This window comes from Pseudophryne corroboree, chromosome 3 (assembly GCF_028390025.1).
Source record: "Pseudophryne corroboree isolate aPseCor3 chromosome 3, aPseCor3.hap2, whole genome shotgun sequence".
In the NCBI taxonomy this organism is placed as follows: domain Eukaryota; kingdom Metazoa; phylum Chordata; class Amphibia; order Anura; family Myobatrachidae; genus Pseudophryne; species Pseudophryne corroboree.
In genome coordinates, this window is record NC_086446.1 from 365,863,957 (window position 1) to 365,883,903 (window position 19,947).

The 19,947-nt window shown below is 45.7% G+C and overlaps 1 long non-coding RNA gene across 1 annotated transcript in view; it reads left to right on the plus strand.

The window, feature by feature from the left end:
- The window catches only part of LOC135055610 (uncharacterized), a 124,487-nt gene extending 108,054 nt beyond the window's left edge, over positions 1-16,433 (plus strand). The window contains exon 4 of the long non-coding RNA XR_010243784.1: positions 15,132-16,433. This is a non-coding gene — a long non-coding RNA (uncharacterized LOC135055610). The remainder of the gene's footprint in view (positions 1-15,131) is intronic.
- Positions 16,434-19,947: the final 3,514 nt, after the last annotated feature.

The following is a 19,947-nucleotide window of genomic DNA, read 5'->3' on the forward strand; positions in this document are numbered from 1 at the left end:
ATGTATGTATATATATATATATATATATATATATATAAATTTATATGCGCACACACATACACATGGAAACCCCCCTTACTAAATCCTGCGTTTGCCCCTGGGCACTGATGACATATAAAGGGACATGTGCAGCCATTAATGACATCTAAAAGGGACATGTATGGGCATTGATGACAAAAAAGGCATGTGCGTGCATGGATTACATAGAAAAGGGTATGTGCAAGCACTGATGTCATATAAAGGAGCATGTGCAGATACTGATGACATATAAAGGGGCAAGCAAAGGCACTGATGACATACTATATAAAGGGGTATATTATGTGGGGAAAATTATGACATATAAAGAGGTATATGTGGACATTGATGACATATAAAAAGATATATGTAGACACTTATGGCAAAAGGGACATGTTCAAGCACTTATGACTTATAAAGGGGAATATGACTAATAACATATACAATGACATGTACAGTATATGCACTGATTGTATATAAAGGGGTATGCATGGGCTGTGTTGACATATATAGGCAAGATGGTACTCTTAGACATGGTATGGGTTCTGATGGGGCTCTGAGGCATGTACAGGGACATAAAAGGGTCCCTGGATGGGCATATAAAGGCATGAGGAGACTCTGAGGCATATATAGGGCTATGAGGGAGTTCTGTCAGGGCCATATTTTCTTATGGGGTCAATAGGCAGTTGCAAAGTGCCCCAGGAGCATAAGCACCATAGGCTGATAGCTGAGGGTCCTCTTATTCCAGGGGTATTAGAATTTTTAAAATCTGCCCTGGGGAACTGGAGATATACGACTTCAAAGCAGTGGTTCCCAGCCAGATATTTTGGGTTCTGTCTGACTTAAGGGGGGTACTCACAGAGAGATCCATGCTTAAAATCTAAGCATTCTGACTAAATTGCTTAGATTTTAAGCACAGATCACTCGTGTGTACCCCACACAGTGATAGCGATGCGCGGCCCCACGCATCGCTATTGCCGGTGCTAGATTGATGCAGGCCAATCTAGCACGTCGCTCATTTCACCCGCTGGGTGAAATGAGCGCCCACCCCCTGTCCTCCCCCACATCGCTCTGCACACATCGTGCTGTGCTGAGCGGCGGGAGAGACGTGTGCTGAGCGGTTCACTCAGCACACATCTCTCCCGTGTATATGGGCCTTTTTAGAGTTTTTTAGAGGATATACTCCAAAAGCTGGGACTATACCCTTTTGGTGGACACTGGAAGCTTGTCTCTTCTTTGCCCAGAACCAAAGATATCCGCCTTCCAACAGCTGGTCCCTGCTACAGCTCCACACGCCCGGTATGCAGTTTTATACTGTATGTATGTCTGTGGATTGCTCTGGCTCCTGAAATCTGATCCCCAAGTCCCGAGGACCTCCTGAAAGGTGGGACTCTCTATAGTTTTTATGCAATCGAAAGCTAAGAAATTTAAATTCCGGAAACTGGAGATATCTGCAGTCAAGCAAGCTGCCCTCCCACCAGAAAATATTGAATATTAAGCCCACACTACTATCCACCTCTACCCTGTATATTAAACACCCCCTACCATCCTGGAAGTCTTGTACTGGGGTCCCTTCATTCAGCCCAATGCCCCTTCTACAGTTTAGTGTTCTCCCTCCCTCCCCACCTCCCACCATCTGTGCAGTAAAGGTGTAATTAGCAGAAATTACTGATCCAGGTCCTACATGCTGAGCGGAAGATATAACACCCCATACTACCCACGGGACATCCAAGCTGCAACTGATAACAATTGCTAGAGGATGGGTAGGGGCCCCAGTGTAATGCTTTGCCCAGGGGCCAACATTCCTGTTAAGATGGCTGAGTTCTGGGCTGTTATATATTGGGCATAAGGTAGTTTGGGAAATAAAAAGGAGCATGTGTCAGGGGTATGATAGCATATAAGGTGTACATGGAGCAGATGGGATATGAGTGGGCCTGAAATCTGCAAAATGGAATGGTTGTAACTCTACTGCATTTTGGGGATGCCCCCTAGTTACAACCACTGTCCAGGTATCTGAAAATGGCAGTAATAATTGAAAATATTTTACTTGTCTGAAAAGGCTGATGAGAAGCGATGTGGGTACTAGAGTCCAAAGGAGAGAAACATGAGAGGTATACAGGTCTATAAAAGATAAAATACCTTGGGATAACTTAATGTTGCATGATTTGCCAGTATTTATAGTATTAGTCAATCTGACCACACATTGGCAATCAATTAATACTGTGCTCTTCATTATTATTACCATGGATGTAGCTATAGTGGGGTGCAGGGGGTGCTATTGCTATGGGTTCCAGAGACTTAGGGTGCCTAGACACAGGTCATCTACCAAGTTCCTGGAATTGTCTGTTATGCATTTGGGTCCAGGCTATTTCCAGCCTGAAAAATGGGAATTGTCAGCACTCATATAGCATACCTCCCAAAATGACACTTTCCAGAAGGGACAAAAGACCCTGTTCTTGAACTTATCTTTTAATTTGTGATTGCCATTACCTGTGCTGAAACAGATTTCTCATCAATAAACGAGTTCTACGCAGGTAAGGGCAACCATAAATTAAGATTGAAGTCCAGGAACAGAGTATTTTGTCCCTCCAGGAAAGAGTCACATTGGGAGGTTTGGTATAGGTGTCTGTCCCTCTTCCTCTTAGTAAAGCTCTACATCAATATGATCCATCTGTCGCACTCCAGTTTCATCCTGACAGGCACACCTGAGCTGATCAGTGAGTCCAGCTCTATTGGAGAGTGACCTTCTCCTTTATTACAGCCTGTGTGAAGTGAGCTAGGGGTGCAAGAACTGAGCTCTGAGATTAGGACTGTTCCGGAGGCCAATGGGCCTGATTCAGAGATGGACAGTATCGCAACAGCCGCTGCATCTTTGTACCCAGTGGCTGTGCTAAAATATGTAAAAGAAGTAGAAAGATGTGCAATGCTTTTGTGATCCACTGCTGCATCTGAAGATGGCCAATGCAACTTCGTCGCCCACCCAATGCCCGCCGCTGTCAATCATGTTGCAGATGCATCCTTCAGGGACGCGCCCACAATGTAAAATGACCATGCAGGCATGATGCGGCCGCTGTATGTGCATAGTTTGCCTATGTAAGGCAAACTGCAACTCTGTATTAGGCCCTTATTTATTATATTTCAGCTTTATATTTTGAATTTACATCTTTCCCTACATTGTTTATTTACTGCATCTGTGGTTCAGGCCTTGAGCCAAAGATCAGTTCTTTGTTCTTCCTGCTGTTGGGGGGGAACAAAATGAACATGGTTAAAAGAAGCATAGGCTGCAAACCGAGGGCAGATGGGGAACTGGATATGGTGTACCCTGTAGTTTTTTTTGGAACAGCTTTTTTAAAATAGAAATTTGCTGGTCTCCTTTTAGAGATCCCCCACCCTCGGTGGGCAGATGGTTTCAGGGAATGGGTGTCTCTTTTCTTTAAAGCATGACTAGATGGAGGCAGATTGAGAAGTCTTTTGGGGTAGGAGAGGCTACCTCCTAATCTATGTGACCCAGTGCTTGGTAGTGATACAGCGATTTGGTTTGGAAGCGATCTCAGCAGGAAGGAGTTGGGGAAGAGGGTCTTGCATACTCACTTCCATGTTCCCCAGTAGATATATGTTCTGAAGGAATTTCTCTCATCAATTCTCAGAGGATCCCGTTAAAAATTCAGGGACATTGCTTGGCTCTCTTTTCAAGGGAACCTGAAGTTTAGAAGTCCCAATGATTGTGATTTTCCATGTGAGGAGTGTCAAGGAAAGGAGGAAACCATGGACCACTTCTTTCTTCAGTGTCCATTTGTTACAAGCCACTAGTGGTGCATCTGTGTTACTACACTCCAGCAGCTAGATTCCTGCATGTATCCCTGTGTTCAGCTTCAGCTGCTGTATAATTAGCAGTTTACCTCTGTGTGTCTAGCTGTCCAGCTGCATTGTATCTCCTCATCAGGAGACTTGGTTTCTCTGGCTGTTCTGATTGTCTCCCTTTATTACCCAGCTTGCCCTTTACCTGACGCCGGCTATAGGTTCAAGTTCTTGTTTGTACCTGGTCCCGATCCTTGTCCTGTGGTTGTGAATTGAGTCTGTGTAGTGCTGTATGCTAAATTTGTCAAGCTTTTTATCACTGCACACAGTGAAATCCTGCTCTGAAGCTGGTCTCAGTGTCTCTGGATCTCTGCTCCCCTTCAGGGGGTTCTGTTCCAGTTCCAGTTTCCAGGCTTCTTCAGAATCCACATCAGACAGTTTAAGCTAAATCCTGGGATTTTGCATTAGTTATTTTCAGAGTCTGAGTTACCTCTTGTATATGATTATTTATCTCATCCTGTGCATTGTTGCATTTATTAGCCATTGATATTTAGTTGCTTTTATCACCCTGTGCATTGTTGCATTCATATACAGTTTATATTTAGTTACTTATACCGCCTTGTGCATTGTTGCATTCGCATACATTCAAATGCTTATTTTAGTTTGTGCATAGTGCAGCTTTATCCGGTATTATCTGACCTACTTCTCATCCAGTGAGCTTCTCTCTAGTTTCTATTTTTGCCCTTGCCCAGCCTCCTATAGTCGCCTTGCCCTTCTATAAGACCTGGGGGCATCTTAGTACTGGGTAGACCTAATTCACCCAGGAAATGTGGCTGCTATAGGTGAAGCCAAGTAATGCAGGAGGCTAGAAGACTGCTGTTCAAGCATTTCACCATGTAATATAGGTTTTTATAAAACAGTATCTAGAGCTCTGGCTATACCTTGCCTTTCTGGTCTGAGTTACCAGGAACGGGCCTATGGGACATTCAAACCGTATGAAAATTTTTAATTGAGCACAATTTTTTTTTAGTTAATTTAGCAGTCAGGTATCACACATGGAATGCACAGTGTCAAGTTTCTTTGAGAGGCAAAGTCTTTCCCTGCAGAGAGGTGGTGAGTTTGATTCTACACAAGGTGAGGCATATGATGGAATTGGAGGAGGCGAGGTTAGACGCTCTCAACTGATCCCTTTTGTGGCACCAGTTGAATCCCCCTTAGTGGGTGATGGGTGATTTCCCTCTTCTCCAACCTTTAAGGCTACCTGTCTTAATTTCTTTAACTTTTTTTCCAATTAATAGATTTTGAGTACCAGCTTTAAAAAAAAAAATAGTTTGCTTACGTCCAAAGGGCTATGTGTATTCTCTATTCTGTTCTTAGTTAATGTTGGTATTGTCCATGTGTGAAAGCAGAGAGTATGGGGATAAATGAGTGAGTAAATGGGGAAGATTGTGGGGATGAGTGATGGTGGAGGGGAAAGAGTGGGAGTATGTTTGGATGTATGAAAGGGGCTGAGAGGGACTTAAGTTCATACACAAGGTGTGATGTAACTTACAATTTTGACTATATAGTCAAAATCGTAAGGAAAGTTAGTGCAAATTGCACCGCGTGTACACAGCTTCCAATACCGATACGCGACCCCGTGGGATCGGTATCTCAAGAAAAAATAGACTGTGCAGGCAAGTCAATCTTTTTTTTTCCAAATATGTTTATTAAATACCTCCAAAACATGGTACAGAAATAAGGAAGAAAAAAAAAACCGCAGACATATCGACATCAAAGTAAGCAGATAAGAAAGGTAAAAGTACACAGCATATATGAGTAGGTGGAGGAAATTTTCCAATTTTCCAAAACAATCAACAAGAACAAATTGTAAACCACCAGAAGAGCGGCGGTCAGGCTATAATATATTGAGAATGGGACTGAATATGACTGACTAAAAACTGACACTCAATTCCGGCAGTTCAAATTAAGAAAAAGAAGGAGGTAAAAAAAAACATCACAAAAACGTTAGAACAAAAATAAGCAAAAACACCTACCAAGAGCCACAGGCCACCGATCCGTCCATAGAAGTGTCCATCCAATCCGCCAGGGAAGAAACAGCAGAAATAAGAAGAGAGGGGAAAGAAAAGAAGAAGTGTGTGGAGAGGGAAGTACGGATGATGAAGAGGGAGAGGGGAAGATAGGAAGCTCAGTCAGTTAGAGAAGCTTGGTTATCAAGTTGTCGGAGAGAGTACCAAAAGTTAGATTGGAAACATTTATGTATTGCTAGTTTAGTGTGGGGAGGGAGGGTACAAATGTATTTATCCCAGCACTTAAAGAGTGCAGGAGTCAGGGTTTCCTTGTGGATAGAGGCCTCCAGCCAGTCCATATTAAATAAGAAGAGTAACCTAGAAGTAGCCATAGGGAGAGTAGGAGAGGTAGGATGGATCCACTGTTGCAATATAGCTTTTTTCCCCACTGCTGAAAGTAACACTATCAATTTTTTATCAGTGCGTGGAATTCCAGGTTGGTCCGACAGATGACCAAAGAGGGCCCAGGGAGCAGTGCATTGAAAGGGGATGCCTAGCGTTGAGGTGCCATAATGGTGTAAGGTATGCCAGAATTTTTGAATGACAGGGCAGGCCCAGAGACAATGGAAAAGGTCAGCTTCTACCGTTGAGCATTTATTACATCCGGCCTTAACTGATATACCCATTAGAAAACCTTGTTTAGGCGAAATATATGCCCTGTGTAGCAGTTTATAGGCCATTTCCTGATATATACTAGCCGGTATTAGTTTAAGGGTCATAAAAAAAGTATCTAATAGGGTGTCTACTGTGAATGTAGGAACTTGGGAGATCCATTTAGCCAGATCAGGAAAATCAGTGTGGGGGTCCAGTTCAGTGCGGATGCGCGCATAGATAGAAGATATGGAGTATGTGTTGGAGCGTAAAAGGGAGTCTAAGGGGTTAACAAAGTCTTTTCCCGTGAGGTGAGGGAGAACGGATGTAAGATAATGTATAGCCTGGGAGTAGTAAAATCCATGCAGGGGTGAAATTGCATATTTCTCAATAGCCTCCTGGAATGGCAAAGGAGTGTGAGTAGGTGTCATCAGATTACGTAGAGTCTTTAAACCAGAGGAGCACCAAGCACCAAAAGGCAAAGAGGCAGTACCATTTTGGAACTCCAGGTTTCCAAGCAAAGGTAGAGAGACTGAGTAATAATATTTGAGACCAAGAGCTTTCCTAGCCATTTTCCACGCCTTAATAGTGGAAGACAATAGCGGGTTATCAAATTGGGAAGATTTTATTTGAGAGGGCCGGGCATGTAGGAGGTAAGCAAGAGAGAGAGGAGCACAAAGCTGAGATTCTAAATTGGTATCTGTGAAGACATCGTTGCCACTGAGCCAATCCATAGCGAAACGTAGTAAGCACGCTAGATTGTATTGTTTAATGTTTGGTAGGTTTACACCCCCTTGGCGCACCGATTGCGACATTTTTTTAGACTTATCCTGGGGCGCTTACGGTTCCATATAAACTTGGAAAGCAAGGTATTAAGTAAAGAAAAGTCGGAGTTAGTGAGAAGAATGGGAGTCATTTGGAGAATATACAGGAGTTTCGGGAAGCTTGCCATTTTAAACAGGTTGCATCTCCCTAACATATTAAGGGGAAGGTTTTGCCATAGGCTAAGTTCAGTCCGTATTTTATGTATGATCGGGGTAATATTACGTGCATAGAGGGTGGAGAGATGTTGTGGTAGAGCCACTCCTAAAAAGGTGATATGCGAGGGGGCCCATCTAAACGGGAAGGGTCTAATCCAACCCAGTCTCGCCTGGCCAAATATGGCCAGGGCTTCAGACTTGGCAAAGTTAATGGAGAAGCCAGCAAAAGACGAAAATCTGTCAATTGCCTCTACCAATACAGGAAGGGAGCGTTTAGGGTCAGAGGTACATATAAGTAGGTCATCTGCGAAGGCTATAACTTTGAGTTCGCGATCCCCAACAACAATGCCTCTAAACCCAGGTAGCAGTTGGATATAACGAATAAAAGGTTCCAAGGCCAAATTAAAAAGCAAAGGGGAGAGAGGGCATCCTTGTCTGGTGCCTCTCTCAAGAAAAAAGGAAGAGGAGGCCACATTATTAACTACCACCTGGGCCATCGGAGCAGTGCAGAGGGTCCGCATTAGACTACAGAAATTAGTGCCAAATTGCTGATGGGAGAGCACTCTAAAAAGGTGTGGCCAAGCGATTTTATCGAAGGCCTTTTCGGCGTCTAGATTAATAAGAATATTGTCTTCCAAATTATGAAGGCGGGTATGGGAAATAGCAGCTATCGCCGATCTAATACCTTGTACAGATTGTCTGCCTTTAATAAAGCCTAACTGGGCCGGGGAAATGAGATGAGGCAGACAAGACTGTAGACGGTTGGCCATTAGTTTCGTAAGCAATTTGAAGTCTTGGTTAAGAAGTGAGATAGGGCGATAGGAACCCACGAGGGAGGGATCTTTACCCGGCTTGGGTATTACGATTATCCGTGCCTCATTGAGGTATAAGGGTATAGTTCCGGAGGTAAAGATATGATTATATAATTTGGCTAGAGTGGGTGTGAGTTCAGCATTAAGTAATTTATAATATTCAGCCCCAAAGCCATCAGGGCCTGGGCTTTTGCTGTTTGGTAAAGATTTGATAGTTGTGAGTATCTCTTCCTCAGTTATAGACATCTCGAGAAGGTCCCTGTCATCTCGAGAGAGGACAGGAAGCTGAGCGTCATGCAAAAAGGATTCACCTGTCTCCACGTTATCTGGCTCTGCTGTATATAGGGATTTGTAAAACTGCATAAATTCGGCGCAAATGGCTGTCGGATCTGATATAATAGTGTCTGAAGATTTAACCACCTCAACCCATGTGCGCGTGCGGGGTCCCCGAGCGAGGTTTGCCAAGAGTCTGCCCGATTTATTACCCCACCTAAAAAATTTGTTCCGCTGGTAATCATATCGTGTCTGGGCCTGCTCTGTTAGGAAGGTATCATATACTTGTTTAGCAGTCAGGTATGCCTCTTTATGTGCGGGAGTGTCGGAACGCTTATACGTTCTATAGGTTGAGGTGAGATGGGAGCTTAGCTCATGGAGGCGGGAGTTAAATGTTTTGCGTTTAGAATTTACGTATGAGATAATGTGGCCCCGGATAACAGCTTTAGAGGTGCTCCAGAACAGTGAGACATCCTCCGCCTGGGTCAAATTATCAGCAAAGTAGGTGTGCCAAGTGTGTCTAAGGTGTAGGAGAAAATCCTCAGAGTGAGTAAGATAAGCAGGGAATCGCCAGCATTTGGAAAAGCATTGGGGCAACGCAAGCTTAAGAGAAATCATAATAGGGGCATGGTCTGAGATAATAATATTTTTAATCGATGTGTGAGTGACTTTAGGGAAGAGGTGTCGGGATAAGAAAATATAATCAATACGGGAGTGCGTAGAGTGGGGGTGAGAGTAGAAAGAGTAATCACGAAGAAGAGGGTGATGGATACGCCAAGGGTCGGAGAGAGCAAGTTGTGAACAGAGGGAGGAAAGAAGATCACAGCCGGATTTGGAGGATGAAGTACTCACCCCAGACCTGTCCATGGACGGATCGATGACCGTGTTGAAATCTCCTCCTAGGATTAGATTAGAGCTCCCCCAAGAGGAAAGTTTCTGCAGGACAACTGCAAAAAAATCCTGTTGAGAGACATTTGGGGCATATAGATTAAGGAGAGTATACAAGACATTATCAATAATCACATCTAGCAAAATAAATCTCCCATTAGGATCGAGAAACCTTCTGCGTATCGAATATTGTAGGGACTTGTGAAAAAGGATGGCAACTCCCCTGGTCTTATTAGAATAAGGGGCCGAGATACAATCCCCGATCCAGGGGGCACGTAGAGTGTTACGGGGATCGTCCAGCCAATGTGTTTCCTGTAGGAAGGTGATGTGAGGGGTCAAACGGTGGAGGTGGGAGAGAACTTTCTTGCGCTTCACTGGAGCGTTAAGGCCCTCCACATTCCATGATACTATATTGAAGGCAAGGAGTGGGGTATCCTCCGCGGCGGCGGGGGGAGTAGGAGCAGGGTCAGCTATATCAGCCTATACCGATGGATGGGAATGCAAGAAAAAATATACTAGAGGTAAAGTAGGGCCCCTGCCCGTCCCAGCGAGCGGGAAGGGGTTGACCCATGGAGGATCGGGGTCGGCAGGTCCGGCAGGTGCAACCAACAATATTAAACAGTAACATAAAAAACAAACAAGAAAAACAAGAAAATTTACAGCTCATTGTATACACACAGCTGCGCAATTATTCCTCTCCACGTGACCTACAGATGGAGAAAAAAAAAAAGAGAGAAAAACATGCATGCAAGCAATAATACAGTGCAACAGTCAAGTGGGTAAACTCGAGAAGTGGGCCTTGGCGAGTGTTATGTCATCGAAGAACAACGGCTTGCCGTCCTCGAAGACCCGCAGCCGGGCCGGGTACAGGAGAGAGAATTTGATTTTGGCGTTAAACAGTAGCTTGCACAACGGGGCAAACTCCTTGCGTTTAGCAGCGACAATGGTGGAAAAATCCTGAAATATCAAGAGCCGATCTCCGTTGTAGGTTAAGCTATCCGTCTTCCGGTAGTGGTCTAGGAGTCGAGCTTTGTCGGCATAATTAAGGATTTTCATGATCACCGGGCGAGGGCGACCAGAGTTTGTTTTACGTTCAGGGCCGATTCTATGTGCCCGCTCAATAGCCAGAGGGGCACCTTTGAGATCCATGGCCAGTTGTTGCGGTATCCAGTTAGAAAGAAGGTCAAGTAACTCATGGCCTTTGACCGATTCGGGGATACCCACCACCCGGAGATTACTTCTGCGTCCGCGATTCTCCAAATCATCTAGCTTCTGGGTCAGATCCGAAATGTCACTTTGCTGTGAATTAATGGTGAGTTGTGCTGCATGCAAATCATCCTCCAGGGTAGACACCCTCTGTTCGATGTCATCTAAGCGGCCAGAGTGTTGAGTTAATTTGGATAGAGTAGAGTCGATAGCTTCTCTAATGCCCGCCAGTTTTTCATCTAGCAGAGGGCCCAGCACCGCCGCAATATCCGCAGGTTTCATTTTGGGAGGCTTACTGGCCGGAGCAGACTTGCGTTTTTATAAGGACCTGGAACGGGTGACAGAGCAATCTGAATCAGACGAGTGTCCCCACACAGTATCGCCTCGGGTTGTAGAGGCGGGGTCAGCAATTGACATCGGGGTGGGTATGAGAAATTTTTCCATAAAAAGAAGCGGGCAACGGAGGACCGATTTATACAGTAGGAGTCGCCTCACGCAAGGAGCAGGCTATAATGAGGTCACATGGAGAGGGAAAAAAAAGGGGAAGTATAACAGGTTACATCCCAACGAGTAATAGCTCAGGACCGGTAGGCATCAGTCCGTGAACAGCGCACATGGGCGAGGAGAAATGTCACACAGGTGTAGAAGCCGGCATGGGTTTATGGGTGAAGCAGGTGGAGCGAAGCCGGAGAGTCGGATATGCCAGAAGGCAGTAGGGGGAGAGCTGGTTTTATAGTGATAGGAGCAGCTGAGATAATCAACACGGTGTGTGGTCCAGGGGTAGTGGGCAAAGCAGCTCCCAAGTGTAGTAATCCTGCAGCAAACAGAATAAGAGGGGGTCTCCCAGCCGAGAGAATATCTGGGTACCTCAGGGGTCACAGCAGTAGGTAGCAGGTTCCGAGATAGAGGTGATCGCAGCAGCACCTATTCCAGCAGGGGTGCAGGGTCAGCTCTCTGCAGGGTGAAAGCCTCCGGGCAGATGGCGGCAGGGCTGTTAAAGTTCGCACCTGTTGTTTCAAGGTGTAATATGATGACTCCTCTCCGGCCGCTAAACAGGAGACATGAGAATAGGCAGAAGTATAGAAATATATTTATAGTGGCTGTGAGTTGTCTAATCTAAAAGTCGCCACAAGAGGGAGCTAGAGTTACAGCCATTTCTAGCTATGAAGTGAGGAGAGAGTTGTGCCAGTCACAAGATGGCCGCCGCCTGTAAATGAGACACGGATCCTCCGGAGGTCCCCGGGTCGTTAATCCCCGCCAGTGAGGGGGGGAGATCTGTCTTGCAAGGATCTGTGAGGTGGGGGTCGGAGGGCAGGCGCCCGGAGAGGCCGGGGATCGGCAAAGCAGAGCTCAAAGTCCGGGCGGCGCCAACCACAAGATGGCCGCCGGCCGCCAGTCACACTCGTCCCGGCTCTCACCTCCCGCAGATTGTCCGGTCGCCGGTCTCCTGTGAGGGTCAGTGCCTGATGGGTGAGCTCTTGGGTGTCAGGGAGCGCCGCTCAGGTGGGGGAGGGGGTCCGCAGAATCGCCGCACCAGGTCCAGCGGACCGACGGCTCCACTCCCAAATCGAGGCCCCGGTTTCTTGAGGAGGGGAAGGCCGCAACCTGCAGAAGCCCTGATAAGGGCTCCCCGGCTCCGCAACCGAGCCCCTCTGGTGCTTAGTGATCAGGGGAGCAGGCGGTCCAGTACAGAGGTGCTTGGGGACCCGTGAAATAGGTTTTAAATTGGTTTTATGAGCGGGGCCAGCAGGAGCTCATAAAGAAGGCTTCCTCTCAGCTTGCAGGCTAGGCCACGCCCCAGGCAAGTCAATCTTGATTATCTAGTTCAAAGTATGCCATAGTGAAATCGCACATAGCCAAAATCGCACCGTGTGTATAGACAATATCGGTGCTTCTGGGTTCTGGGGGAGTTCAAGGAAAATCGCCTAGTCAAAATTGGTCACAGACAATATCTCACCGTGTGTATGCATCTTAAGTAAATGTTTTTCTTGATTTGTTCATTTGTTTATGTACTTTACGTTAGGTGCTGTGGAACCCTTGTGGCTGCATATAAGGAAGGATAATAATGATAATAATAATAATAATAATAATAATAATAATAATAATAATATTTTTTTGTAGGTGTCTCCTAGTAAGAACAAATAGGAAGCAGCAGGGATGGACTGGGTCACTTTTTGAGCCCGGTACCCGTGCGCACATGAAAGGGGCACGTGCTACGTAAAAAAGGGGAGCGCAGATACTGCTCATGGGGGCGTGCTGCAAGTCAGGGGGCGTGGACTCCCAGCACACCTCCATATTGCTTAGTAACGGGGCATTACCAACACTACAGGCACTTCAGGCGGCGGAGGGTGGGGACAAACCAGAGAGCCGGAGGCTGCACTGCGCACGGCCTTCCTGGATCTCTGTTGACCGGACTGGCCCACCAGCCCATTGGCCCTTCTCGCAAGTGCCAGATGAGCAGTCTGGGCCTGGACGCAAATAATCTAGCACCATCGGCATCATAAAGTGTACATCCTAAATGAGGTACATTTTATATATTTACTAAATGTTTTTTGAGTCACTGTGAATTTGTGGTACTGAGGCCCTCATTCCGAGTTGTTTGCTTGCTAGCTGCTTTTAGCAGCCATGCAAACGATAAGCCGCCTCCCTCTGGGAGTGTATCTTAGCTTAGCAGAAGTGCAACCGAAAGGATCGCAGCGCTGCTACAAAGAAAGATTGTGCAGTTTCTGAGTAGCTCAAGACCTACTCCTAGCTTGCGATCACTTCAGAATGTTTAGTTCCTGTTTTGACATCACAAACACGCCCTGCGTTCGGCCAGCCACGCCTACGTTTCCCCAGCCACTCCTGCGTTTTTATCTGGCACGCCTGCGTTTTTATACACACTCCCCGAAAACGGTCAGTTCCCACCCAGAAACACCCACTTCCTGTCAATCACTCTGCAGCCAGCAGTGCGATTGAAAAGCGTCGCTAGACCTTGTGTGAAACTACAACGGCTTTTGTGAAAGTACGTTGCGCGTGCGCATTGAGCCGCATACGCATTGCAGAAGTGCCAATTTTTGCCTGATCGCTGCGCTGCGAACGAAAGCGGCTAGCGATCAACTCGGAATGACCACCTGAGACTGTAAGCATAGCCCATTTTACTTCAACAGATACAGCAGTGAATTTAAAGTCATATTTATTCTGCTTTATTTTTACACTGAAGTTTAGATTTCAACTTGAACACACCCCACCCAAATCTAACTCTGTCTGCACATGTTATATCTGCCCCCCCCCCCTGCAGTGCACATGGTTTTGCCCAACTGCCAACAAATTTGCTGCTGTGATCAACTCTGAATTACCCCCTTGGTTTTGCTGCTGCGATCAGCTCTGAATTAGGCCCCATGTGCAGTGCAGGTGGGGCAGATATAACATGTGCAGAGAGAGTTAGATTTGGGTGGGGTGTGTTCAAACTTAAATCTAAATTGCAGTGTAAAAATAAAGCAGCCAGTATTTTGCACAGAAACAAAATAAGCCACCCAAATCTAACTCTCTCTGCATAAGTTACATCTGCCACACCTGCAGTGCACATGGTTTTGCCCATTAGAGAAAGATTTTGCATTTGTGATAAGGTCTGAATTAGGCCCTGAGTCTGAATATGTGTACGAACGGTGCAGATGTGAGTGGCCACAGCTTCTTCTCACGCTAGTGTAAGTTCTGTTGTGCTTTATTTGTGACTTTGTACTTGTCTAAAACAAATTCATGTGTGGGTAAAGTTGCAGCCAAGTGTCTTTAGTACACTGTGAGTGGTGCTTCGCTAAAATCTTTGGTTCAAAAAAAGATGCCATATTTACTGAAAAATATGGTATCCTGCTCATCTCAGGGGTGGTCTTCAGTTTGCCGGCTGTTTGGATCCTGGCGCTCAGTATAACGGCGCTGGAATCCTGACACCTGGCATACCGACACCTTTTCTCCCTCTTGGGGGTCCTCGAACCCCCTGGTGGGAGAATAGATAGCGTGTCAAGGGGCTCATTTGCGCTCACCCAGCTGTCGGTATGCCGGCGGTCGGGATTCCGGTGTCGGTTTGCTGGCCGCCAGGAGCCCAGCCACCGGCATACCATACTACACCCCCTCTCAGAGTGTCTCAGCTGTGCTGGACATCTCGCATTGTATGGTGTATAGATGCTAGATGTATAAAAACACATCTGTAGTTAGAGCGTGACTACTTTCTCCTAGGATGAAGGAGGGGGAGGAGGGTGGCTAGCGTCACCCATGCTTCTCACATATCAGGTACATGATGATCTAGTTTTTTTTTTATATTTCTGTATAGTTATTGGATTTAGTTAATATCTTTATAATTTTCAGGTTAACAAACCTCATACGGTTTCCTTCCAATTCTCCCAACTAACGAGAATATCTGGAGAAACATTTAGTATTGATTATACAGTATCTATGATATATGATGTGATTTGTTTTTCATGTTGCCTGATTATTCTAATCCTTCTGTTATTTCCTTCATATAGGTCCTCTTTAACTAATGAGTCTACAATTCCCTATGTATATGTGGGTGACAGCGTTGGGTCATGTACTCCAGGTAGATAGCTATGTTGCTAATATGAAAGTTTAATAGCTGATCTTTTCATTTATACCATGGTGTTACCAGTAGTTTCAAAGTATAGTGTTTTCTGCATGACACATAGATTTCTTGTGTAAGGGCCACTGGAGTAGGTATGACAGGTTGTAGTTATGAGACCAGCGATCAGGAGACTGCCAGTCATATTACCTCCCTCTAGATCCCGCACCCTCACAATCGCGACGGTCGACATGCCGACCAACAGGGACTATTCTCACTCGTGGGTGTCCACGACACCCATAGAGTAGGAATAGAACCCATGTCGACTGCAGGTTGCCACCGATCCCACAGCATGGCGAGTGCAGCCAGCCCGCAAGGGGCTTGTTGCACCCGCCACCGCTGGAATTCTGCTGCCGAGATGCTGGCGTCGGTATGCTGACCGTCGGTCACGCAATACACACCCGTTATCACATCCCTGTACACAGACCTTACTTTAATAACAGATTAACAAACAGAACTTCTAAATGCCTTACAATGAAACCGAGAATGAGTTTGTACACATACTTAAAACAGAAGATAGACCATGAGGATAAAAGAATAAGTCATTGTGTTGTAACTCACAGTGGGTACACTGATCTTTAGGTCCAAACAACAGGTCAGAACAGGAGCAGGAGGAAAAGCTTTGTAAGCAGAAATTAGAGTATACGAGGGGAGTGTTCCCTTTATTTAATTGGGATTCAACTAAGACGGAGAGCTCTGCAATATATATCTAAGATTAGTGCATTTACAATGAGATTGACTATCCATTCTGAGCATAGCCAGATTAAGGGGGGGATGCAGGGCATATTGTACCCCGGGCCCCCTTTTGTCAGGGGGCCCCCTGAGCAGAGCACACTGACATCACTAGCATTCTCTCTTAAGCAGCAGCAGAACCAGCAGCCTGAATGTGAGCAGGACAGTATGCAGTGAAGGTAGAGACACAGGAGCATCATGTTTCATGAGCTACCGATAGAGCTTTCCGACCAGAGGAGAGATAGAAGGGTGGAGAGAGCTGTAAATGACACTGGGATCCCAGCGTCTCCTCTTCCCTGTCTGGGTGTCTGAGTCTTGTGTAAACTGTTATGCAACTAAACCATTTGGGTCTAGAGATAGACACACACAGAGAGTCCTCCTGAGTCCTGTCTCAGTGTGTAAGTAGTACAGAGGCTGCTGCTATTCTTGCATGTGACAAGATAAATTATTTCATTTTTCTATGTGTATTTTAAGGTTAACTTGTCTTTGTTACACTACAAGAAAAGTTTATATAATAGTTGTCTTTCAATTAGGTGGAGCTATAAAAAGTACCCAGCACTTATTAAAATATTAGTTATTAATATATACCATTGGTTTACATTTAATATACACAATCCATACATCCCAACATAACCCATTCCAGGAGGGATAAAATGCCTTCTACCTGGACTGCCTTCTGAATTTATGATTGAAATGACCTGTGTTGAAACACCTTTCTTATCAATTAAATAGTTCAACACAGGTGGTGCCAATCAAGTGGGATGTCCAGGAAGAGAGCATTTTGTCCCTCCTGGAATGGGACAAGTTGGGAGGTATGCACAATCTAATATACACCCCCCAACTTCCACTGGGGCCCCCCTGTCTTAAGTGCCCCGGGCACCCAAGGCTTAATCCGGCCCTGATTCTGAGCAGCATTCAATGAAGGGTCCTCCCCAGATGACTCAAGATTTGAAAGACATATTCAAGAACTTTCATGTATAAGTTGAGTAATGAGTATGATATTGCTTATCATTACTGAATTGTATATTGTTTTGTTAACATCATGTATATGCACCAATAAATTGTATTTACATATTTTAACCTAATACTGAGTTTCAGAGTATATTTACAGATTGACATAGAACTATAGTGACAAAGGATTACACATGGATATGCTATTATGTGTCTGTGCATGACTTGGTAAATAGGTGACTAGTTCTAGACTTGGAATATGGAAATTACTTAACCTGTGTGATATCATTGCCATCGTTTTTGCTGAAGCATACGCATGTTTCACGGCCAGATAAGTTTGTCGATTATCTAAAGATTCGTGAAGCAGCAATGCATCATAATCTTTTGCCAAAGAGCGACTCAGCTCATCCAATTTGGTGGTCAATAATTTGCGCTTCCTGGGCACATATTCCATAATGTGGCCATGGATTACTGGTTTCGATGCTGCCCAAAACAAATTAATATCATGATAAATGAGCGGTATTGTCCGTCATGTAATTGAGAAAAGTGTGTTCAATATGGTTACGAAAATCAGGAGATTTATGAAGATAGCTAGGAAATCTCCAATTGTATGATGTCAAAAGGGGGGTTTCTAATAATAAAGTGAACCAGACAGGGGCATGATCAGAAATATCAATAAGCGCTATACCTGAGTCCTCCACACGCTGATATAGAGAGAAGGATAATAACAAAAAGTCTATCCTTGAGGATGTATGATCGGGTGGGAATAAAAGGAATATTCACATGCAGTGGGATGTTGGCACCTCCAGGGATCACAAAGCTGTAAAGAATCAAGAAGCAGCTGTAGGGGGTGTGTTGATGCATGTCTATCACCACTATTAGTGGAGGGCCCATCTAAACCTAAGGAGAGTACATTATTAAAGTCCCCACCCAGTACAAGTGGTCCCTCCACCCAGCCTTGTAATTTCACAAAGAGTTCAGTGAAGAAAAGATCATTTGGGGCATTAGAGGCATAAATGGTTGCTAGAGTATATAATGAGCCACATAACAATATCTTAAGAAATAAAAAGCGGCCTTCAGGGTCAGTCCACGTATCCCTAATAGTGAATTGTAAGTGTTTTCTAAACAATATGAGGACTCCTCTATGTTTAGCCGTGAATGAGGCAGCCTTATATTCCCCTAGCCATTTATCCCTGAGAACACTGGGATCTTTCATATCCCAGTGGGTTTCTTGAAGAAATGCTACGTCAGGTTTAAGGCGCTTGAGATGGGTTAAGACTTTACGCCTGTCACGATCCGGGTATCTGGACGCCATTTCTTACCTATCAGATGCCTCCTAAGGCTGGCTCAGCGCTCCAGGACCGGATCCCATCTGTTATCCTGATGTGCACATTCCCGCATCCTCTCCTGTCTCTCTGGACGCAGTCACAGTAACGCCTTATACATCTGGCATGGCGTCTCCCGCGGCCTCCGCCGCCGTCCCTGAGCTTCTGCATTCAGAGTGGCGATTACGTCAGCCGCGGCCTCCGCTGTGTCCGCGTGGTCGGATGTGCATCTGTCAGCCTGGCGTCTCCTGTCTCCGGTGGCCGGCGCCGCCATTACTGTTTTCCAGACCACATGGATTACAATCCAAACTTCCCTCCAAGTGTCTGCATGGGCGCAGCCATCTTGGATTCTGTCAGCTGATCATTCCTACCAATCCGTTGTCAGTATTATTAATTTGCATAATTGCCTAGCCAATGCCTTCCTTGCTGCAGGTATAAATAGGTTGTGCCTGAGCAAGGAAGGCGTCAGTGCTTTGGTTGTCAAACCTAGTTCCAGTTTGTCTCTCTTCTGTGAATGTCTTCCAGGTTCCAGCTCCTGTCTCCAGACTTCTGCTATAGAGACCCGCACCAGCATTCCATCTGCGGTGTAGCCTGACTCTCCGATCCATTCTGGACTCACCTGTTTCCAGCTACAACATCACCTGCTTCCAGCTCTGCTTCCAGCTCAGCTTCCAGCAGTGTACAGCTTCTCTTAAAGGGCCGGTGTCCTTTCTGCAGTTTACCACTCTCCACCGGTATTATTATTTCTCCGCTCTCAAATTCGACATTTCATCTACATTGCATCGCTCTCAAGCTTTATTTATTATTTAACTGGTTCCAGCCAGTATCCACTCCGTGCCAACACCTGTCTGGTTCTAACCAGTACCCACAGCAGCATTTTATCTACAGCAGTCCAGCTTTCCCTGGAACACCAGCTGGTACGACCCTGGGCTTTCCTCATTGCTACAGTTGAGCCTGGTAAGGACTTTCCAACTTGCAGATAATAAGAACTGTCTCATACCACCAGAGCTCTGTGGCCCCTGCCACCCTGTAGTACCCAGGAACTGTATTATTATTTCTCTGCTGATTTTTATGTTACTTTTTACTGCTACTGTGATGCATGGAGTTTGTCATAAATAAATATCATTGACTTTTACTCAAGTTGTCGTGGTCACGCCTTCGGGCGGTTTCTCTTCATGTTACTTACATGTCCAGGGGTCTGATACAACCTCCCAGGTTCCGGTACATCTCAGCCCCTACAACTGAGGCTGCCTTCCGTCAGCTCAGGCCCTCAGTTGTGACAGTAAGCACTGACCAAATGAATCCAGCCGGAGACCAGGATCAAGCGGCCAGGCCGATGCAAGAACTGGCAGCCCGACTTGAACATCAGGAGGCTGCACAGGGCCACATCATCCGCTGTCTCCAGGATTTCTCTACTCGGCTGGATGGGATTCAGACAACTCTCCGTGGATCAGGCGCATCTGGGGCGTCAACCACAGTGACTCCAACTATAACCCCACCCACCTTACCCGTTTCTGCTCCACGTCTTCATATTCCAACGCCAGCAAAATTTGACGGATCTCCAAGATTCTGCAGGGGATTTCTCAACCAGTGTGAGATTCAGTTTGAGCTACAACCTGGCAATTTTCCCAGTGACCGTACAAAAATTGCCTACATCATCTCACTTCTCAGTGGCTCAGCCCTTGACTGGGCATCACC